A 24594-nucleotide genomic window follows, 5' to 3' on the forward strand; every position below is an offset into this window, starting at 1 on the left:
CCTCACTGCTCCCCAAGCACCGCTGTTGTTGCAGGCAGCTCACTGCGCCGGGATTAGTGTGTGCTTCACCTCACTGTGTGCTGAGTGTGTTTCACTAATTCACGGATTGGGATAAATGCAGAGACTACAGACCCTCACAGGATCAAAAGAGTATATATATATATATACTTATATATACTACTTATACTTATACAGTCTCTACTGTTATTGGTAATTATGCAATGATGCTGGTCATTAATCAACACTGAGTAGGATGGACAACTCACTAAATTTGATGCTTCTATTACAGTGGAAGCATAGCAACTAAGAGAATGATTCATTGTCGCAATGTCCCTGTAAATATAATTTATAAATTGGTTGATCATTTCAGGAAACACTGCATTTATGTCTGTGTGCATTTGCATCGATGGCAGCATGCCTAGGTCATAAACAACCAATTACTACTCGCATGGCCCATCCCTTCTGGTTAGGCATCGGGGAAATATCTCTTTGTGGGCCACTGGGGAAATATCCCCTGGAAGTGATACTGGTGACTGCCTGATATGTGCAGTGATGTGAGGGGAAGAGCATGTGCTTTTTGGGGCCAGCATAACCAACATACAACATAGCAGTATCAGTGTATCTTAATGTTAACCTTAATGTCAGACCAAAGACAGACCAGGCTTTTCAGACATTTTCTGTCCTTTTCAAGAGTGGTACGTTTAGCAGAATTTAAACATTTTTCTCAGGGGTGAAACCACAGAATCCTCATTTATATCAAAGTCCGACCTAGTGATTTTAAGGGTCTAGGCCTGGGTGCGCTGATGTGCGCGATAGGTGCCATGTACACACCATCCGTTTAAACGCACCCCCTAACAGAAACTGGTTCCAACGTCCTTATCTCTCACAGGCTACATATCAGCATATTTGGTGGAAATGGATTTGGTTCAGATTTCTTTTTGTCCTTGTGCAAAACAGACAGGTTGTTTCCTAATTATTGAATGATGAAGACTGAGTCTAGACATTTGATACCACTACTACCATGCTTTGTTGGTTCCCTTGTGGTAAGATTATTTGTAAGGTAAGGTCACAAGGTGTATTTAAGACATGTTGGCAGCTATGGTGGAGACCACATTTACATTTAGATTTATTAATTTAGCAGACACTTTTATCCAAAGCATTCAAGGGCCATTGTCCCCTGAGCAACTCGGGGCTGCCTTGCTCAAGGGCACAACGGTGGAAGCCAGGAACTGAACTCAACTTGTCTGGCTACTGCATGGTAACCCTAACCTGACTCTCGCCAGATGAATTTCGTTCCGCTTAGCTCCGCCTAGCTTCACTCACATCCATCTGGGACCTCTTCCATTGAGAGTGATTTCAGCACGAGATTGTATGGTTGAGCCAATCAGGACGCAGGGCGGGAGTTTCATAGATGTGACATAGCATAGAAGCGACTGTGAGACTGTTATCAGCGTCACGGGTTGGCTTCGATGTGAGTGGTTGAAGTAGCACGTCAATAGATGACGGACAAGTGGCTTATTCAATCATATGCAAGCATTTTTTGATTAGGCCCAGCCTTCTGAAACACCATTCCAATGGATCGGTTCCAGATGGATGAGTGGAGCTAGGCGGAGCGAAATTAATCTGGCGAGAGTCAGGTTATGGTAACCTAGCTTAACCACTACACTACCATCCCCCAACCAAACCAGTCTGACTGCCTCAAAACGAAAGCACAATAGTGCTTTATTTATCAACCAATAACTGAACAACTAAACTATTTAGCATGACACACCACCACGTTATATTACCTTCGATTAAATGTACTGGTATCTTCATAATCATCATTTACATATAGAGAAATATCAGTGACAGATTGAAACAAACTAACTTTGGGAAAAGTAAGGTGAAGTCACATGCAGGGAAAGAAAGAACCTACATTAACCTACATTTTAAGAAAATTGGGAACGCCACACTTAATTTCTACTATATGAATGAAGACACATGGCAAAATAAGAATCGTTGATCAATAATTGTCATTTTTGTACTTTTTTTTATTGTTTTTTACAATTACTTTTTTGAATGTAATACTTTCACTGGTATAATAATATTGTGAGACTTTATCATGATAGACAGCTATGTGCGTGTGCGCGCGAATGATAGTAGGGCTAATTGGAAGTAAGTCCAAGGACTTTTTTTGTCTGTCCCTGCACAGCAAATGGAATAGCCTGACCTGACTTCAATTGTGCATACAGCTTGCCTCAACAACGGATACGTGGCTTAGGAAACAGTACTAAGTACAACTTAGGAAACAGTACTAAGTATAACTTAGGTAACAGTTCTTCACCCAGCGATCAAAATCTGTCGGTGGTCTGTATCCGTAGGCTAAATCTAGTGTCACACTGGAATAACATTCCAGTGTGACAATATCCATGGAGTCCATAGCGCGTATTTTATGATCAACAGCTCAGAAGGTCACTCTCCTGAATTCTGTTCATGTTATTTATATTGTGGTCAGGTCCTGACACATTTAAACACGGAAGAATTGTGCTAAGTCTGATATATGGCTAGCGACTCCTCAACTGAATGGAAATGTATCGCCCGTCGACTTGCACTCTCGAGGCGTTGATGTGTGAGTTCAGTACCTTGGAGAGTTATCGCTATCCGTGGTGCTTAACGCAGTTCACAGAGTGGCAAATGTTTTGTTTGAAAGCATATTCTGGCATGGCCAAACGTATGCTCTTTATTAAAGACTCTTTAATATATTTAAGAAGCTTCTAAAATATCGAAGGCGCGTCCTGAACGCGCCTTAATTTATGCTCGGGAAAATTGCGTGGTAAACTCATTGGTGAAATTAATTGATCACGATTCCAACATAAACTCACTTAACATATTCAGAACATTTCTCTCCCCTTATGTTTCTTAAGTTTCTATGACAGAAGGAGTGAAGTTTTTTTCTCTCAGTTTAAAACTCACTCTCTGTGAGCGGTGTGTGTCTGTGTGTGTGTGTGTGTGTGTGTGTATTTGCGTGCCAATGTGTTTGGTTAGCCTATCTGTCCCTTAAAATATGGCAATGATGAGATATTTCAGGATGTCCCTATTATAAGTATATATACAGCAGTCATCATCATATAGGCTATGCATCTTATTAGTTTCATTACCCATTCATCTGCCTGTGACAAACTGCACACAGGGTAGCTTTTTTACGTCGCTTCATTTTTATTGGTTATTCTATGAGTGCGGGATTCTTTCCCCGCGCATACCGTCGCTGTAGTTTCAACTAAGATCCGGATCCACCGATGCAGATAGACGGCAGGCAATATGTATAATGCGGTAATAGCGCAAATAATCTCTCCAGCTGCTCTCCCTCCAGTCTCCACCAAACCAACTCTCTAGCTTAGCCCCTTAAGAGATGCCTCTCGAAAAAACTGGGAGTGTCGGGCGCCGAATCAGTGACAATTGTACACTTATGACTTAAGGAGGGAGCGGTTTCTTGTGACACGGAGTGATTCAGTCTAAAGTAACCGTCTTGTCAGGTGCAGGTAAACGAGTGGAAACGACTTCGAACACCCTCTGCGTCAGGCGCGGGCGCGGGCGCGACAGTCTGTGTGCACTCGCGTATAGCTTTCGGATAGAGTTTTTGATGTGCCACTGAGGTGGTAAGAGAAGATGTGAATTCACCTGCTAGAGCACTGTGACCACGCCGCGGAGGACCAGGTAGGTCTTTAAGCCGCAGAGCGCCGAGAAGTTATCGTCCGAAATATGAACGGGGAATTTTGCACCGACAAAGACTGTTCTCGGATTAGAAGCCGTTTTTATCATTTTGTCGGCACTGTGGATTACCGAGCGTTTTGATTATGTGTGCACCTCGCATACCCACCCAAAGTGAGCGAAGACCTCCACAGGCTCCATGCAAAACGATGCATGATGTGCTGATATAGCTTCAACGATGTGAAACGTTATCACTGCACACAATTACATATTTGTTTTGGGGTACACATCTTACTCACCACAAAAGTGTGGATATTTTCGAAATACTTACCTGCGGAAGTGGAGAGGATTCGTTTTTAACAAACTCAACTACTGACATCAAGGAGAGAAAGAAACGTGGATTTTACAGTGAAATTGCAGAACGGAGGTACAGTAAATGCTTCTTTCTACTATTCACTGCTACTTGTGCATGGTTAACTTGGATTTTCCCATAGCTTAATTCAAGGACTATCACTCCATTAGAGCGAACGCAAGCTAACCTGTTAGTGTGGTTTTCCAAGACTCAAGAGACTTGCAACCTTGGCTGCGGCGAAGGCGCTATATGGCCACAGTAGCTCTCACCGACGTACCGTTGATTGCAACCGAGGGAAAAGTCATTAGGAGATAATTGTGAAAACTTCCAATGTTCTTGAGCACTTTGTTGCATCATGAATCTCCGTGATATTTTGATAACAGTGCACTGACGTATTACTTTGATTGGAGCATGATTTGTTTTTCTCCTTAGGTGCTTATGAAAACCAACCGTATCGTCATTTAGCCATTCTCTCCAAATCTATTTGATGTCACAAGGGGTAAGTTTAAAAAGAAAAAAACAATAATTTATGTTATGTCATAAACGTTGAAAGAAATATTTTTTGTGATAATATCATGTTATATCATCTGCTTTTTCTTTTAAACGGGTTATTAATCTCATTGTGCCATGTCAGAAGTTATGCACCCATCTATAACAAAAATCCCAAACTTGTTTTTCAAGTTGTAGCCTAGACACCAATTACCAGTGTTAAGATACCTGAATTGTATGACTATCAATGCAAACAAATACAAGTCTGCTTACCTGATTAAATTCTGAATACTTACTGAAATATGAGACTATTTATGATCGGTTATTGTAAGAGCATCTTGGCCATTGAGGAAGTGGTTTATGAAGTGAATGGCGAATACTATGTTGATTTTATGCCTTTGTTCTCTTTCGAGTCATTGAGTCGTAACGATTTTATCTCAACATTTTGGATCAGTTGCAATATCCTGAACAATGGCAATTAGTTACTTTATCGACCAGTTTTGTCAAACTGATCACAAAACAAATGACAAGGGACCGTGCAGCAAGAGAGCGAGATTGAAAGACATCTTGTGTGTGTGTGTGTGTGTGTGTGTGTGTGTTTGTGTGTGTGTGTGTGTGTGTGTGTTTGTCCGGCCCTTGTGTTTCGTTACGTATGAGTATAAGATATCCTGAAATGTCTGCGAAACCTCACCCGTCATGAACTGCCCACGCGCGCGCTCGCTTATGGGCGCGGGAGCGTTTGTGTGTGTGTGGTGTAGTGTGTGGAGTGGGGAGGTAAATAGGTGATGTAACATCCTTACTCGTACAGTCTAATAGTCTATTTGCTACTACACGAATCGAAAAGCTAACTGATAAACACTGTAGCAACAGAAATCCGTTAAAATCTAGTGAAGCAATACATTGTTACAAACACTTTGTTACCGTTGTTATTGAAAACACACACACACACACACACACATATATATATATATATATATATATATATATATATATATATATATATATACTCATGCTTATTGGAACCTCTACAAATGTAGGCACTTTACTTTAGGCACATCTTAATTGGTAATGGATATGTTAGTGATCCCTTGGCCCAAGTCAATCTAATAATACACTACAATGCTTCCCTCCACTGTCTAGTATAGTTTGCCCTGTCATCTCCCAGAGGTCATTACTTCCCACATAACTCCCAACCACACTTGGTAGTCATTGTCTTGACTAAGTAATTAATTGACAAACAGAATAAATAAACAGTAAATAGATCTACGCATAAATAAATTGACATTAAGGAAAAGACCAACACAGTACTATTGATTGAAAATGCAGAGGCTTTTTATCTTTGTGCTGTTTGTCTTTTTCATCTCAAGAACATACCGGGAAATTGCAACAAAATGTGTGTTATGTTAGGAGCAAATGCCTCTTTATGCTTTAAACTGCTGGATGGTGTCTTTAGAAGACCTTCACATTGATCTGTTGGTTTGTGTTGGTTTGTGGTTTGCATTGTTTCTCCAATTGACTTTACAAGCTTGACCATGGCCCTTCCCAGCGGTGCACAACAACAAGAGAGGAACATGAAAACAAGTGGAAAGACGATGCTTAGCCTGCATACCTGTAGTATCATGTCCAGAAGTCTGACATTAATAGCTTTAGGACCATAAAACAAAAGCCTCAATTTGCTGTAATTATTTGGGCCTTCCAATTGAAGACCAGTCCATCAGACTCACTACTCAAATAACTAATATCCTGTATCTATCTGTCATATGTCCATTTTCTGCCCATCATACTCAGTTTGCCAAGTCTTGTGAATTGTCATATCGCTCCGAAGTTAATTGCAGGCTGCCGTCTGCTACAGTGAATCGTAAATATGTTTCTGTCAGGAAGAACAGCTTTCCATGTCAAGAGCTCGAGTGTCTCTCTGGCAGCCACACTTGCCGTATTTCCTTTTGTTTGCTTAATGGTTCGCTATCCGTTCAGGTGCTCGGGCTCGGGCGATGCAATTGTAGCCAGGCCCCTGAGGAGTGAGGGCCAGAAGCAGATGGTCCCTTTACAGCCAAGAGCCGAGTACGGACACCTGTGCCCTTTTACGAGGTAGCGGCAAGTGCGCCGTGTTTTGTCTGAAGCTAAATGCGGTGGAATGGGCATTGTAAGACAAAAGCAAAAGGGCTTGTTCTGTCCCAAGGGTCGGCTGTGGCAGTGTGGGGTACACTGTGGCTGTGACAGTACCTGTGTAGCTGGTTGGGCTGGTGGTCAGAACACTGCATTCCTCTTCTTTTCACCCTATTCTGCCCATCCATCCATCCATCCATCCATCCATCTTTCACTCCTCCACTTATCGTCTCTGCCAGTCGCTCAGTTACTCAGAGCTTCAGTCAGTGATTCAGCTGCACTTTAAAAACACGATCAGTGAGCCACTCTTCATTTTTCCACCTTCTCTCTCTCTCTCTCTCTCTCTCTCTTTTTCACACACACAAACACATACAAAGAGAGAGAGAGAGAGAGAGAGAGAGAGAGAATCACTCACTCACTCTTTCATTCACACAGAGGTAGTCCACTGAGAGTGAAGGCCACAGTGTCCACAGGACAATGAGCGTAAAGGAGAGGGGAAAGGTTAGAGTCCTCTGGCAAAATACCACTGAGACTGGAACTGAGGGGACACATAGAGACTGCAACAAGGGAAGAGAAAGGTAGTGCTACACTGTGGAAGACACAGTGTGTGTTGGTGTTTGCAGGTGCATGTTGTTGTAAGGGAGGAAGTGAGAGAGGATGAGAAAGCAAACAGGGGCAGGTGCGAATGCTTCTGAGGTAGATTATTGGGGTAATCTACACACAGAGGCTGGTATATAGAAGGTTCCAAAATCCCAGCCATCCTATTTGGCACACAGTGAGGCATACCTGTCCATAGGGGGTGCAATGAGCCTCTTTGGCCTGGAAAGACATAGAAATGGTGTCTAGACAGCCAGCCAATAAAAGGGATCCAACCGGCACTATCCTAAATAACATTGTAATTGACTCTGCACAACATTCTCTCCTCACCGGATGAAATAAGGTGTTCAATTTGACATGTTTAAGTGAATTAAATTCCTTCTTTCTTTCTGCAAACTCTTACCTCTTATACAACCACAAGGCTCTATTAAGAATTAATTCCAATACTTAAACTGTTCCAGACTTCATCAGTGATAAAGTGAGTTTTTTGCATTGGGGTGCAGAATCAAATTTATTTAGCCTAATAAGACTGTTTAAGACTCAAGCAAAGATACATACAGATTCATAAACAAGCAAACATACAGATGTGTTCAGAGATGTGAGAAAGGTGATTAGGCATACATATATGCACACACACACACACACACACACACACACACACACACACACACACACACACACACACACACACACACACAGACACAAATCTCACATCACCTTTTCACACGATTCACAGGCCCGACTATGCACTCCCCGTTCTCTGTTCTTCTGGGAAAAATGACTCATATGAAATGATGACTTAAGCCTGCACTTACTCCTCATCTCCTGCACCACCACACAATTACACATAGCTCTGAGCCCTGATGTTTGTGTATGTGTGTGTGTGTGTGTGTGTGTGTGTGTGTGTGTGTGTGTGTGTGTGTGTGTGTGTGTGTGTGTGTGTGTGTGTGTGTGAGTGGAGTGTGTGAGTATACACACATTTCATGTGTGGCTGTGTGTGTATGTGTGTGTGTGTGTGTACTGTATGTGCGATGGGATTATGCATGTTTATATAGAATCAGAGGAAGAAACAGGCGTTCGTGGTAATTAGCGGTAATGTTACTCAGGCGTCCGTAAGCTGCCGAGTAAAATCACATTCAGGCGAGGAGTCAGAGTGCAATGACTTCCCCTCCTCTCTTCCTCTTTGGCTGTGATGCGTAGGCACTGTGAATTACCGTTGGTTGGTGGCTTCCCTTAGAAATTGACAGTAATGAGCTTGACTGTTGCCGTCAGATTCTAGCATAGAACACATCCCTCCTGGGGCTGGTCGGTGTGCTGCAATGTGCTCTCTCTCTCTCTCTCTCTCTCTCTCTCTCTCTCTCTCTCTCTCTCTCTCTCTCTCTCTTTCTGTCTCTCTCTATCTTTCTGTCTTCCTCTCCTAACCTGTCACGCAGTGCAAAAACACGCATCCCGCGGCTCATTACGGCGCCTAATCTCTTGCTGCGTCTCGGCACAGAGCTCTTTCATTCACATTAAAGGGTCATAAATAACTAAAGATGGTGCGTGATTCCTCTATGATCTATGGTGGTGGGGAGAGTGTTGTCCTCCCGTAGTTTACGCCATAGGTGGACCGTGAGCAGATTGATCTCCTTTACCACAGAGTGCCATCAAAACTTAACATATGAGTCAAACAGCTGGAGCTTAAAACATTCAAAAGCACAGAGAGGATTTTAGTTGTCTCACCCCAGTCGACTTCTCTTAGGCTACAGTATTACAAGCCAGTGATACTGTGTAAAGCCAAGAATCCAAATCTCTCTCTTTCTCTGTCTCTGTCTCTGTCTCTGTCTCTGTATCTGTCTCTCTGTCTCTCTGTCTCTGTCTCTCTCTCTTCCTCTCTCTCTCTCTGTCTCTCTTTCTCTGTGTTTGTCCACTGAAAATACCACCCATGGCTGTTGCTTGACCGAACTGTAGTGAGGCTTGATTGTGACAACAGCAGCAGTAGCAGCAAGAAGAAGTTGAGCCCTTTGGTGTGCCAGTGTGCTGGTTCGCCGTGTGTGTGTTTGTGTGTGTGCGTGTATGTTGCATGTGTGTGTGTGTGTGTGTGTGTGTGTGTGTGTGTGTGTGTGTGTGTGTGTGTGTGTGGTGGCTGAGACAGGCCATGTGAAGCCACATCCCATGGACAGTTCTACCATGAGTGTCTGCGCTCAATGGATTAGTTCTCCTCCACTGCTCTGGCTGGCGGTGATTGGTGCTTGTAAATTAACGGATTACCAGCGGCGGCTGCCAGCAGCCCCTCTCTCCGCTCTCACCTCCCCAGCCGCGGCTCTCTCGCCATAGGGCCAAACTTGAGGTGTGCTGGCCTGACGCCAGGTGTGGAGATGGAGCCAAAAGCATGTGGAGTGGCAATACTCCACATCTCCGACAAATATGTGACATCCCCCTCCTCTTCTATTCACTGACACTTTCACAAATGACACTTCTGATTGGTTTCACCGTCCAATGACAATGAGCATCCTTAGTCATTTATGCAATAAATATGCATGTTTGTTTCCTATTTACAAAATGTGTTAGTTTCCCATTTGCTCAGCCATAACTGTCCAAACAACAAAGTTTGTCGAGTACACACACAGAGAGAATGGACAACTAGAGGACCTTCAATTCAACCTACAGTTCACTGAATATGACAAAAAAAGTGTGTGGCATTAGCAGTGTGGACAGCACTTTTCATTGCTTATAGTGTATTGTACCTGCAGTGAAGCGAGACCTTTAGCTAATAATGACGCTTAAAATGAAGTGAGACCTTTAGCATTAGCTGGTAGTAACTGACACTAGGAGCAGTCTGGGTAGATCAGTGATGGGTCCTAACCAGAGTCAGTGGCCATTTTGTGTGGTCTTTTCCAAGATTTAGGTAGGTGGTTTGAATCCATACAATGTGATGGTCATGTCATGCTCTGACCAATGATAATGCATGTTTGCATACTTTGGGGCTCAGGCAGATTTGGAGCTCAACCACTGTAAACACCATTAGACTCCCCCCACCAGTACAGCCCATCCTTTAACAACTCTAGTGCAGGCCAGTTCACGTGAACATCCAACCCCCGTCTGCTTTAATGAAGAGCTCTGCTCCGTGAGGCAGCGACAAGACATGGGGACGTGAAAAGAGAACCCCCCACACATCAACCTCCCTCCCTCCCTCCCTCTCTCCCTCTCTCCCTCTCTCCCTCTCTCCCTCTCTCCCTCTCTCCCTCCCTCCCTCTCTCCCTCTCTCCCTCTCTCCCTCTCTCCCTCTCTCCCCGGCTCAACGCACTCTCAGTGGGATCCAGATATCACTGCTTTCTGGGCGCTCTAATTGATTGAGTTACTGTACAAGGCAACACACGGGAGATATTACGCCTCCCCGACAGCTGCTGGCTCTCAGGGCTCAACGGCCCGTGTCCCGCTCCGTGTTAGCCAGGCTCGTGGGGAGGGACCGACCAGAGGTGGGATCCTCGGAGATGGCCAAAAGTGATCAGGGAACTCCTCAGAGAAACAACAAAAGTAGGAGCAACAGCATTATGCTATATGCAGACCCATTCATACTATTTTTTTTTAATCTATAATGGTTTACTACTTTAATATGATAATAATTTGCAATATAACATGATGACACAATGGCACTACTTTTGAACAACATAAGCCTGGAGCCTGGATTCTTTAAGACAGTGGTTCTCAAACTTTTTCTTTCATTCCCCACTTTGATCAAGGGGGCATTCTCGAGCCCCACCTGTCCCTCATCGCTCTGAGAAAGTGGTAGGTCAAGCTTAAAATTGTCAAATTTATTGAAATAATGACAAGTTCTAAATATATCCTCTTCAACAGAGTTAAAATCAGCTGGTGCTGCAGATATAATAATAAATAAATACATAACACACATATTTCTGTTTTCCAGCAACATATTAGGAAGCATAGGCCATTTTACAGCATTGTACAATATATTCAATGAAATACCAACATGCTGCATTAAATGGATCCATAATCCAGTCATACTGAGCACTGCTAGTTGGGAAATATTTTTTAAATAAACTTTGTAGGGATGTGATGTAGGCCTACTGTTTAATACATGGGATCACAAGAGTGGCTCCCAATCAGACGTTTCAGCGATTTCGCTCAGAAATCTCGAAGGAGAATAGACACGCTTTTAAGGGCCGGGTTTTGATGAAATTCACCACTCTCACAATAACGTTCAAAATCTCATGTAGGTCGGGACTAACTAAGCTGCCTTGACATGAGCGCTTCCCTGTGAATAACACAGTGCGTCCATTGCGCATTGGGTGCTACCTGGGCCCAGGCTACAGATAAAAAAATAAATTTAAAAAAATCCTGTTTTTCACGTCAGTTCGCGCCCCACCTGGCATGTCTCCACGACCCAGTAGTGGGTCGCGACCCACAGTTTGAGAAACGCTGCTTTAAGACGTAGAATTTACAGCCAGTAGCAGAACTCGACTGGTAGATGATTAGCTAGAAATAACGCATACTTGTTTGGATTCCAAATGATTCCATTGTTTTTGACGTGATGTGGCACATGTTGTAAGACATTTAGACACTGACCTTTAAAACCCAAGAGTATAGGTCAAATGCAAATGTCAAAACTCTCTGAGATGGTGTGGGCTAGAAAGCTACAACTCTACGCTTTGCATAGGCTACAGTGTCACCCCATTCCTTTAATGAAATAGTATGCTATATATTTTTTAATGACATAGTTGGCTTTGTGGTGCTTTATTGAATGTGACAAATCATAGGGACAGTGAAACACATTTTATTGTTACATAGAGGATGTAATACAGATAAATGGATGAAAGATCCTGAAGGAAGAGGAAGGGTGTTTTTCGAATGTGAGTGTTTAATCAAATGTTCCATATATTCTGAAAATGTGAGTTTCAGAAAACCTACAAGGACAGTTGCATGTATTGATAATACATTGCCTACTCTTACAGTAATGATATAAAGCCTAGATGTTAGGTCAAGCCTGGTATGACCTGTAGAGATTATCATGGGTGGTGGTATATGGACAGTGGATATGCAGAGAGCTCAGCCCAGGACATAGTTCATTTTCAGCTTTAGTAATGGGTTGACACTCTTGAGTTCAACGTGGACCTTAACCTTTGACCCTAGTACTTGAGTGTCAGTGTGTGAGTGTGTATCTATGTGTGTGTGTGTGTGTGTGTGTGTGTGTGTGTCTGCTTATGTCAATGTGTGTGTCTATGTGTGTGCGGGTGCTTGAGAGTGTGTGTGTGTGTGTGTGTGTGAGTGTGTGAAAGAGAGAGAGAGAGAGAGAGAGAGAGAGAGAAAGAGAATGGGCTCATCGTGGTCAGCCCTTGTGTTAGCATGTGACTGCTGCAGGGCTGATTGTGGGTGATTCATCCTGGCAGGTGTTGTGTAGTGGGGACAGATTCACACAGAGGCCACCTGGGCTGCCGTGGCCGTGGACAAGTGATGCCGGAGGGGAGGAAAACAGAGGTGATGATGGCAAGATGACAGTGAGCATGAATACTGAGAGATGTTGAAATGAGGATGATGATGATGGTGGTGATAATGATGATGATGAAGATTTTGTGTAATGTTCGTGTAGTTCATGTTCTCTCATTAGTGCTGTACTGCACTGGATGCAACACACAATTTAAGACTGCACATAAATTACTTTAAATAAGACTTTTGACAGCACAATGTGTGAATGGAAATGAGAAAATACCTGTAACACAAAGAACAATCACTTAGCAACAATAGCCTACCTTGTCCCCCTCTCTCTCTTTCTCTCTCTGTTTTGCCCTTCCTCCATCTATCCAAGCTCACTGCCTCCCATCAGTGCGGGGCTCTGGCGTTAATCCCTGAAGGACTGCCGTTAATTAGTCTCACCCCCCCCCCCCCCCCTTCCCCTCCACAACACAAGCATGCAATTTCACCCCTGGTAATGGGGAGCAGATGAGAGACGGGGGCTTTTTCCTCATCTCTGACCACGCAGATACACACGCACACACACACACACACACACACACACACACACACACACACACACACACACACACACACAAACACACACACACACACACAAACACACACACACACACAGGAGCCCTGTCTATGTTTTACATACGCATACATGCCTCTTGCTATACACACTCTTCAACCGGTTGTTGCACCATGTTGATTGTGGTTGTCACACTGAACTGACTATATGCATTGGTAATTTAATTGCTACACTGACCCCACTTCATGCTCTTCACTCTTTTCTCCCCTGCCTCCCTCTCTCTTTTTCTCTCCCTCCACCCCACCCCCCCCCCCCCCCTCTCTCTTTCTCTCTGAATCAATCTGGGTTGTTGCCATCTCTACAGTAAATTCAATTACCGGCCATGCCTTTGGACACGGAGATGTCTAGGGCTCTGAGGGGACCTCGCTGAGATTGTATGAATACCGAAGAGGGGGTTAGAGTGTGTGTGTGTGTGTGTGTTTAGGGAGGTTGTGAGAAAGACAAAAAGAGTGTGAGGCAGAGAAAGAGAAAGTGAAACAGAGAAGGCGTTACATACAATGTCCATGTTTTTAAGAGATAGCCAGTATGGACAGAGCACATAGAGGGAGTCAAAGAGAGTGAAAAAAGCGAGAGACAAAAAGACAGAGTCAGAGAGAGAGGGAGAGAGAGAGAGAGAGAGATGGCACGCAAATGATTGAGAGGAGTAGTGAGCTAATAATGGCAGAGGGCGGTAGATGTTTATCATTAGAAAGCAAAGCCAGGTCAGTGATCGAGGATGGATGACCCCCGCACTGAAGACCCCACTGATTGGATGAACACTTCCTCTCTCATTCTCTCTCCCTCTTTCACCTTCTCACTCCTCTTTCTCTTCATCACCACTATCCACACATTTAATGCAGGGAAATCAATAGGATGCGCTTTAAATTAAGTAAAGATAGTGCCGTAAAATGCACAAACAGGCCAGAGATGCTGGGAGATCAAAGTCAAAGAGAGATATATATCATAGGGTTGACCTTTAGTTACTGCTCATAATGTATAGAAATATACGGTGGATTTATGTATGCTGTTACACGACATGTGGGAACACTGGCTGGTTTTATTGGTATCTTTATATCACAGGGTATTCAATAGTTTCTCTGGCATTCATCTTCTTGTACTTGTATATCACTTTATATTTAAAAAAAACATCTGCTACATGGGTAAGTGAACACATTGCACATACATCGGTCTCTTTGCCTTTTATGGCATGATTGGCATCGAGCCATTTGTTTATCATGCCATGTAATCATTACGAGTAAATGGTGTCATTATGTAATGGTGTGTGTCTGCGGCACTATGGGCACAGATGTTTGATGAGACGCTCAGCCCCACAGGAGTATGGCCCTAATGGGGGAAGTCAAGTTTCAGCTTAATTTCAGCTGTGAATTGAACATACTGGTCACCTTCAGCGGTAGCGTTGTTGTCTTCCGGGGACATAAAATTGGACTATTCATATATATTATATTATATATACTATTCCGTGAGACCTGGTATGGGAAGGGTCCTTGTAGAATGGGTCAGTGGAGGTTGTTTGTATGTTGTGCTCTCTGCAGAGCCCCCGTCTGCGTCTGCAAATACAACCACTGGCAGTTGCCATCTGTCATGCCTCAACCCCAGAGCAGCCGGTGTGATAAAAAAGAGGAAGAGAGAAAGAGAAAAATATAGAGATGAATGGGAACTAAGATATATATACCCTCTCGACCCCATATTGTTCATCTCTCTCTCTCTCTCTCTCTCTCTCTCTCTCTCTCTCCCTCTATCTCTTTCTCTCTCTTTCTCTCTCCCTCTCTCTCTCTCTATCTCTCTCTCTCTCTGTCATACAATGTGGGCTCCCAGGGCTCACATCCTGCAGAACCTCCAACTCCTAGTCCCCATGTAAAGAAGGCTTCAGTCGCTGTCCATGGTCCTGATTAATGGCGCCTCCAGTTAATTACTAGTGTCTGGCTTTCAGCTGGGAGCGCTGAGAGTTTCAGAAGCAATGGGGGGTACACAGAGAAAGTTTTTGGCCAGAAGCTGCGCTCAAGGCCGCTTGGTTTGGTGACCCCCTCCTGCTATTCTTGGGGGGGGGGGGGGGGGGGGCGACCCCCACCGTGAGCCATGAGGTGCGGGGGCCCCAGTAAGTGATTAGGGAAACGGGCTAATCTGTTGTCATCTCGGGGCAGTCATGGTTAAGTAGACCATGTAAAAACGGTTGCTATTTTCTGCTGTGGCAAAACCCACCCGTCCCTGGGGAACAGGACCCCTGTGGATTATAGAGGTAAGAACTGACACATTCTCTTTCCCCTCGCTCTTTTTCTCTCTCTCTTCCTTCATTCCTTCCTTCCTTCCTTCAACCACCCCTCTCTCCTGCAGTTTCCCCTCTTCCCTTCATTTAGTTTTCCTCACTAGTACCTCTTTCATCCCCCCCACCACCCCATCTCCCCTCTCTGCCTGCTGTTGTGCATCCCCTGTGTACTTCTCCACTTCTGTTCAACTCCATTACTCTCTCTCTCTCCCTCTCTCTTTCATCAGTAACCTCTCTCCCTTTCCTCTCTTATGTCTGTCTTAAATTCCGTTTATGGGCCCCTTCTCTACCCTTTCCTGTCCTCTCTCCTCCCTCATCCCTCTCTCTTTCACCTGTCCTCCGTCATCAGACGGGGATATTACTCTGGTCATGGCCCATTAAGGCTTGCCCAGCTGGCAGGCTCAAGCACAGGTCATCTCATCTCATCTCCTTCAGCAGACACTTTGGCTCGGAGACATGTGCAAAGCCTTGCTGGCTTTTCATGCTCCTTTTCCTCTTCTCTTTCTGTCGTTACCACCCCCCCCCCCCCCCCCGCACACACACACAAACACACACACACACACACACACACACACAAAAGCGCGCGCACACACAGACACACATTACCACTCTCTCCCACATCGAGCCTCAGCATCAATATTTACCCAGCAGCCGAGCAGACCCCCCCTGTGCGGCTGAAAAGAGGAACAGTCTCAGCGGAGGGCCTCAGCTTTGTGTGGGTGTCTGGAAGGTACCACTGCTGGCAGCTGAGGGGGTGTCTGGCACATTTTGGAGAGAGTGCCTCAGTGCCAGTCAGCTGCTGGCACCTAATGAGAGGATGCAGTAGACCATTCCTCTCTTTCTCCCACTTTCTCCATCCCTCTCTCTCTCTACCCCTCCCTTTACCTCTCTTTCCATTCCCCCTCTCTTTCTCTCCCTCTCGACTTCTCTCTCTCTCTCTCTCCACTTATTTGTCCTCACATTCACTCTCACGTTCACTCACATAAACATCATGCACCACACTTGGATCAGCAGATCTTGAACACATGATCATCCTGGGCATTTATGATTGGTGCGCTCACCAACATACCAGGAGCCCACAGAGGAGTAGAAAGGTATTTTCAAAGGTCAAATCAATTTGACCTCAAAGCTCCGTTTCCATTGATTTAGCTGAAAATGACAGACAACCTGCTCAGTAAACAAGATAATATGAACAGAGGGCTGCGTGAGTAAAACACAGTGATTGCTGAGTTAGTTATTATATACCCAGTCAGGCACCCAAAGGATAATAACGTTATAGGACTGGACTGTCTGTTCTTTTAAAAAACATTTTTATCAAGCTTATTCTTTGAAAAAGCACAGATGAAACAAAACAACAATGCAAAAATCAAGGGTTCAAAATCATGAAATCACGTGTTCTATTTCTCCAATTGTTCCTGCTTGATTGGCTTTGAATGAGATGCTATGCGACAGCTTGGCTAATGCAAGCCTTGTGTCATGGCACAGGTGCTCAAACTGATTGTGTGTCCTCTTCCTCTTTGTCCTCGGTGTGATGATAGCTGCTCACTCCAGAGGACACACCAGCTGATGAATATTAACGGTGTGTCCCGGTTTGCCAGCCTTTAGATCAGCTGTGATGGTAGCTGGCTGGTCCAGCCTGTGTTTGGACCAGATCAGAGCCAGAACAGGTTTGTCCAGTTCTGTATGTTTTTGTGATGGGCTAATCATACATGGTTGCAGCCGTTAGCTGTGAGCTCTAGATGGATTCAAAAGGAAGGGCATAGGGAGTAAGCCATTTTGTGGTTGTGTGTTTCTGTGGTGTGTGGAGAGTGCAAGAAGGGGGGAGAGCATGAGTGAGGAAGAGAAAGAGCGAAAGACAAAAAAACAGAGTGTGTGTGTGTGTGTGTGTGTGTGTGTAAAAGAGAGAGAGAGAGAGAGAGAGAGAGAGAGAGAGAGAGAGAGAGAGAGAGAGAGAGAAAGAGGAGGTGGGGGGAACATGTTTTTGTACACATTGTGGCATGCGGTTTTTATATGAATACCAAAATATGTGGGGTCATGAATAACAAGCCCTGAACAGTGTCATGTCTGTCTTTCAGATGGGTTTCTTGTACACTCAAAAATGCTGTTATGTAACATTTAAGAACACATCAGGATCATTATCCTATCACATATTAACAATAGGAGAGCTTAGTTTCATTGATTATAAAGAACAGCATAACACATTGAAGAAGACAAGAGATATTTTTAGCACAATCGAGCTTCCTTTTAGAAACCTGCTTTCAAGTGTGCATAGCCTTATTCTGGTCTATTTTCTTCAGACTGGCAGTCAAATGTCTTGTTATAAGGACTTCAAAAACAGAGAGAATCAGAGAGAGAGAAAGAGAGAGAGAGAGAGAGAGAGAGAGGGGGAGAGAGAGATGAGTCACACAGCAATCATAAGACACAGAGTCCTAATACCATCCTGCCGTTTCTGTGCTAAGGACTTATTCTGCCTTGCTAGAAGGCACTGCATTAAGGAAAAAATAAGCCACCATTTGTTCCTCATTATTATTAACAGGTCACTCTGGTAAAGCAAAGGAGATAGGGCATAGAAAAGCAGGTGGGGAAAGTAGAGCTATATAAAACCTCCACAAAGAGGCAGGTGGAGGCCAACCTGAACAGGCACAAAGGAAAGAAAGAAAGAAAGAAAGAAATGAGTAATGATGGATGAAAACTAAAGGCTCTGGCATGGTCCTGCGTCACATTTGCGCGTGTCCAAGACGTGCGTCATTTTTGCCGTGGACGTGAAGCATACTCCAATTTCTGCTGTCCTGAATGCGCGTTAAATTGTTACGGTTAGCGCCTGCGCACTACGGATTAACTGTGATACTCTGCCCCACCAACTGGGGGCGGTACGTCGAGCCTGAAAGTAGGACACAACCAGCAAAAAAGCCTGAAACGCCTGAAGAAAAGAAGAACTTGGGATGTGCGAGCACTAAACGAAGGAAGAGCTGATGAAGGAAAAAGCACCACGAGTACGTTCGCCTGTCTGCTGGGAAGTTTGATAAGCTGGCCCATCGCATCGCTCCATTTATCATCCACCAGAACACACACAGCACACCTGTTGGTATAGCTGAGAGACTAGCTTAGCCTACTTGCTTATTAGGCTACTTAGCCTGTAGCTTAGTGACTCGGTGCTGCGAGGGCAGCAATATTGGTGCGATACAAAGTAAAGACATTTTTCTGAACACATGCAGCAGTGTCATGGTAAGAAAGAGTTGTGCGTACAGATGTCCTCAATTAAATTTGTATTGAGTCTTCACACCTGCCTCATACCAAAAAGTATGAACCAAAAACCTGTAAATATGACGTGTCAATAAAAGTTTTGAAGTAACTATTTGTGTTCATAATGTATGTCTCACTGTGATAATGGGTGTATTTAGAGCGAGCGGTAGCCTAGGTTATTCCTTCAATTATTATTATGATAACATTATCCGGTGTTGACAGGCGAGTTTCGAGATTGAGTTCAGCATTGTTCAGGAGTAGGCTAGGAGATAATGATTGCACCTGGGAGAGGTAGGCTACATTCCCTTTATTATTATAATCACTATTGATAATGCATTATATAAGGAACAGGCGAGAATGCATCTCGATCAGCAAGTGTTACATGGGTTTCGCCTGAGCGTTGTAGATAGATACCTTTAATTGGCTCTGGGTTTTGCGATTTGATTTCAGCATACGCTCATTTTTAAAAGATGCATTTAATCCGAAGTCATGTCAGCTCTCTATGCAGGGAGTAGGGCTGTCACTTTTATTCGAACATGACGTGAAATATCCGTAGTCGAACTATAAATAAACTATTCGGTTTTTAGTGCTGTGTAGCGCATTTCCCGGTGTTGACAGGCGAGTTTCGAGATTTGAGTTCAGCATTGTTCAGGAGTAGGCTAGGTGATAATGATTGCACCAGGGAGAGGTAGGCTACATTCCCTTTATTATTATAATCACTATTGATAACGCATTATATAAGGAACAGGCGAGAATGCATCTCGATCAGCAAGTGTTACATGGGTTTCGCCTGAGCGTTGTAGATAGATACCTTTAATTGGCTCTGGGTTTTGCGATTTGATTTCAGCATACGCTCATTTTTAAAAGATGCATTTAATCCGAAGTCATGTCAGCTCTCCATGCATGGAGTAAAGGCTGTCACTGTCTATGATTAGTTTTATTTTATTGTTTACCATCTCATTCAGTGCTATATGATCCAGGGCTCATGACCAAATCAAGCCAATATAATAGCCAGTAGCCACAATGAGCCCATGCAGCCACCCTGTTTCGACAATCAAAGGTAACGCACAGAACGGCCAGCAGACAGATAATTACGTCCCCAACTCATCTAAAATGTGGTGTCTTGAAATACTTTGGGTTCTACACCATAGATGGTAAAGTGACCGTTAAATATAATGTTAAAGAATGTATCTGTGGATTGTGGCTTTACATCGGTCGAAGTTGACTCCATGTCGTGGTGTCTCACGTAACTCAAAGCCAGGCAAGCTGAGGACAGGCGCTCTGTTCCATCGTCGTTATGGTAACCAAACAAGTCTTCTTCTGTCTAGGTTTGTTTCTACGTTTAAGTGTTGTTCTTCTATGTGGTCCACCTACTGGAGGGGAGTGTTTACAGCAGTTCCGTTTCACACATGCGCAGTCTACGCGTCACTTTGACGCGCGGTCTTAAATTTCGGTCGACTCAAAGACGCGACACATGCTGTAAAAATGACGCAATTCTCGTCACGCGCTCACCAGTGCCGCGTGCGCGGGACGCAGACGCGGGACCATACTTTAGGCTTAAGGATAGATAGATAGATAGATAGATAGATAGATAGATAGATACTGTAGATAGATAGATAGATAGATAGATAGATAGATAGATAGATAGATACATACATACATACATACATACATACATAGATAGATAGATGGATGGAGAGATGGATGGATGGATGGATAGAAACAGACACAAAAGAAGTTCTTTGAAGTGCAGCAGGTGAAACAGAGAAGCCTTTGATACAGGCTGCAGCTTTTACCGGAGGCAACCAATATATGCAGCCCATGATTAAACACACACACACACACACACACACACACACACACACACACACACACACACAGCATCACTTTGTGCACACACACAGCATTAGTTCAGCATTGGGCTCACAGCTATACTTAAAAAACAGCATCTGGGAGAATGTATAAATCTCCCAGTCATCATCTCTCTCTGTGTGTGTGTGTGTGTGTGTGTGTGTGTGTGTGTGTGTGTGTGTGTGTGTGTGTGTGTGTGTGTGTGTATGTGTGTGTGTGTGTACACGTGTTTTGAGTGTGCATTCATATTCACCAGGCAGCCGTGGCCTACTCTTTAGCGCTTCGAACTTGTAACCGGAGGGTTGCTGGTTCGAACCCCGACCATTAGGCACGGCTGAAGTGCCCTTGAGCAAGGCACCTAACACCTCACTGCTCCCTGAGCGCCGCTGTTGTTGCAGGCAGATTGGGATAAATGCAGAGACCAAATTTCCCTCACGGGATCAAAAGAGTATATATACTTATACTTGTATGCATTCACTGCCATCTTTCATTGCAGCACATAAGAAGCACACTCTTGAAAGACCCAAGAGTCACATTTGAATCTCATCACTCTCTCAAATCTCTCAAGTGATACTCACTGAGAGTTTTCCCGACTAACAACAGCAACAAAAAAAACCTCAGTGTTGTTCATAATGAGCAACAAACTCATTCTTCTCCGACTGCTGTTTTCTTGCAATTGTTTGTTCCTCTAATTACGCACAGGCTGTGGAATTGAAAACACTCTCACGCACATCAAGTGAAAGTGTGTTGTCCGTGGTGAGATTTAAAGCTCTTTGTCATTGGGAGTTGGAGGAGGGGGAGGGTCCCATTCAGTGTGAGTTATACATACATATGAGATGGGCTCTATGTGCCTTACAGGCTCCTGAACTGCATGATGCAAGTTATATGTGTTGTTGTGGCGATAAAGGTGGTCCGTGACATGTGAGGAGAATTGCAAGCTCTGTATGTATACATTGAGGCCAGTGGCTGACGTCAGTAGGATGGATGGATGTGTGTGTGTGTGTGTGTGTGTGTGTATGTGTGTGTGTGTCTGTTTGTCTGTGCGTGTCTCTGAGTGGCAGTGGTGCATAGCAACACATGAGGAGATTAGCGGTGGGGTGCCTGCAGTGCATTTCTCATGCCTGTTAGAGGCAGAGCAGGAGGAAACGTGACAGTTATTATTCCACTGGATCTCCATCCAGCAGCCGGCGTCTCCCAGCACCAGCAGCAAAGCCAGCACTCACAGACACGCAAGGGCACTGTGCTTTAGCTGCCTCTCTCCATCTGTGTCGTGTTTCTGACCCTTCCTATGGTTTACCTGTCTCCCTCTCTATCTCCTCCTTCTGTTTTTCTCTCTCTCCTTCTCTCTCTCTCTCTCTCTCTTTCACTACATATCGGTGAATTTACCTGTGCCAAGAAAAGAAAGACAGGGTTAGAGAATGGAGAGAGGGGGGTGTAATTTCTTCTCATTCCTTATATCTATTGAGTGAGGTTCATTTGAAGGAACTTCTCTTAGTATATATAGCCTTTGAGTCTTGCACCGTCCCTAATGTGAGCTCATGTCTCTGCTGGTTTCTAGACAGTATTGTCAGTGCTTGGGTTGTCAGTTGATGCCCTGGGCTGTGTGTTCAAAGCATGCGCGTCTGTGTGTTTGTGCCTGTGTTTATTTTTATGTGTATCAGTGGGTTTGCCTGTTTGTGTGTGTGTGTGTGTGTGTGTGTGTGTGCCTGTTTGTGTGTGTGTGTGTGTGTGTGTGTGTGTGCCTGTTTGTGTGTGTGTGTGTGTGTGTGTGTGTGTGTGTGTGTGTGTTTGTCAGTGTGTTCAGTGGCATTTAACCTGATGCTTTTATTTTTGGTGTCATAACTTAGCTGTCATGTGTGTGGTTGTCTCTGTTCTGTGTGTGTGTGTGTGTGTGTGTGTGTGTGTGTGTATGAGAAGAGAGAGAGAGAGAGAGAGAGAGAGAGAGAGAGAGAGAGTGTGTATACGTCTGTGAAATATTGTTGTTCATGTGCTAGTGTGAGTGTGTTGTTGTGGCCATCCACTTTGAGGTTAGCCCAGGCACTTTATTTATCAATTTAATACACACATAAAATGCGGAGGTCTGTGATGTTTAGTGCATTATGTTCTGAGAGCTGGATGAAGGAGTGTGTGAGTGTGAGATGGTAAAAGTTTAAACACTCAAAGGCATGTAAGACAGTTCTCTGCTTCACTGAATCCCCCAGGGTATGGCGATGTGTGTGTGCACACATGCATGCTCATGCATTATGTCTGTGTCGTATGGAAGTCTGTATCTGGACAGAAGGAGCTCATGAACCTTATTCTATCTCCTTATCCTCTCAATCTTGGCCTTTTTCATCTCTGTCTAGATTCCCTTTCTCTCCTCTCTCTCTTTCTCTCTTTCTCTCTCTCTCTCTCTCTCTCACACACACACACACACTCACACACACACAGACAATCTCTGAACTTCTCCTGACTGAGTGGGGGTGGACCAGGCTTATGTAAATCTGCTGGGGTTATGCAATGTGACGTGTGTCACTGTGTCTATACGTGGCTCAAGGGGGGTGGAGGAGGCACTGACCTCCGATCAGAACCACAGAGGACACCCCACATGGCCTCTCATCACAGCACACACACACTTCAGTCCCAGAGACAGTCTCCAAATGCTCTCCCAACATGGTCTGGACAGATAGTCATCAACAGTGGCCCACCCAAATAAGCTTTACCCCCCCCCCCCCCCCGCCCCCAATACAAACTGTTTAAACTATTTTCAGGCTCATTAAGATCACCACAAGCATGTACCTTGTCCTTCATCAAGGTTTCACGTCGTCTTTGCAAACAGTCAGGCTGTGAGGGACTCAAAGTGGCTCGCTGTGCGGTCTTCTCCCCTGCATACACTGTACTGCCTTCCCTGTGGAGTGTCCTGTGGAGCCCTCCCTTCCTCCCTCCCTCCCTCTCTCTCTCTCTCTTTCTCTCTCTCTCTCCGTTGGCATGGACTGCTCCTGTGCTCGGTCCCCTCTGTCTGACCTTGAGTAGCTGCTGGTGTGCCAGGGTCCCGGTGCCTCGGCAGAGTGCCTCGCCTCAGGCAGCTGATTTGCACGGGGGGGTGGGGGGATGGAAGCCTGCGAGGGACAAAGAAAGTGTGACGTGAAGTGTGGGTTTAAGAGGAGGACTGGTGTGTGGGCTTTGGTCCCCCTGATGGACATATGTTGCAATGTTGGTAACTAGGATGACCAACTTCTGGAAAGATTTAGTTTGAATCTCCTCTCGTCAAAAGCAAGCACACTGTCTATCTGGAATGCATGAATGCCAATGTGATACAGATGATTCAGCATGACTGATCATCAGACAGAGCCACCTTTTTATGCTGATTAGTTGGATGTTTGTGTTTTCTCTTGATTACAAATCCTGGGGCTGCAAAGCAAATACTTCATTGTTGAATGATCTGGAAATGTCACAATGCTTTCATCAAGGAAAACAACAAATATATTTGAATTATTATGCCCAACTCGTGCTTCACTTCTCAGAGATACTTTTGAAGCCAAAGCTGCATGGTTTGAACTCATTTTAAAAATGTTATCATTCCTCTCACCATGGCACCATACAAATGTAGACCGTCTTATAAACAGACCTATACCATCATATCCACATGCGTTATGCACCACATATACAGGACATAATATACAAAAGATATGCAGGGCTGAAATAACAAAACAGCATCTTCACTAGCAGTCTGTATTGTGCTAGTTGGTGGGTGACTACTGCAGGCCGACTGCTTGACTGACACCGAAGGACTCGGGTTCCTCATCGCTGCATCTCGTCTTGGCCACCGACGTCGAGGCCATTAGCTTGCGCCGCTCTGCGGGCTCCGGCCATTAATCTCGGTCGCCTCTGAAGGCTAATTGGCCTGACCGCCCAAATTCAGACTGACTGACCACTGAGGCTGTAACTCCGGCTCAGCCCTGGACAGATGACTGAGCTTCACTA

General features: G+C 44.6%; 1 protein-coding gene across 1 annotated transcript in view; it reads left to right on the plus strand.

Annotated features, from left to right (window-relative positions):
* Window positions 1–3284: 3284 nt before the first annotated feature.
* LOC121704912 (voltage-dependent T-type calcium channel subunit alpha-1I-like) overlaps window positions 3285–24594 on the plus strand; it is a 153635-nt gene continuing 132325 nt past the window's right edge. Inside the window, exons 1-2 of the mRNA XM_042085460.1 lie at window positions 3285–4114; window positions 4472–4538. The gene's annotated coding sequence lies outside the window, so the exon portion shown is untranslated. The remainder of the gene's footprint in view (window positions 4115–4471; window positions 4539–24594) is intronic.

The sequence above is a fragment of the Alosa sapidissima genome, chromosome 3 (assembly GCF_018492685.1).
Source record: "Alosa sapidissima isolate fAloSap1 chromosome 3, fAloSap1.pri, whole genome shotgun sequence".
NCBI lineage: Eukaryota > Metazoa > Chordata > Actinopteri > Clupeiformes > Clupeidae > Alosa > Alosa sapidissima.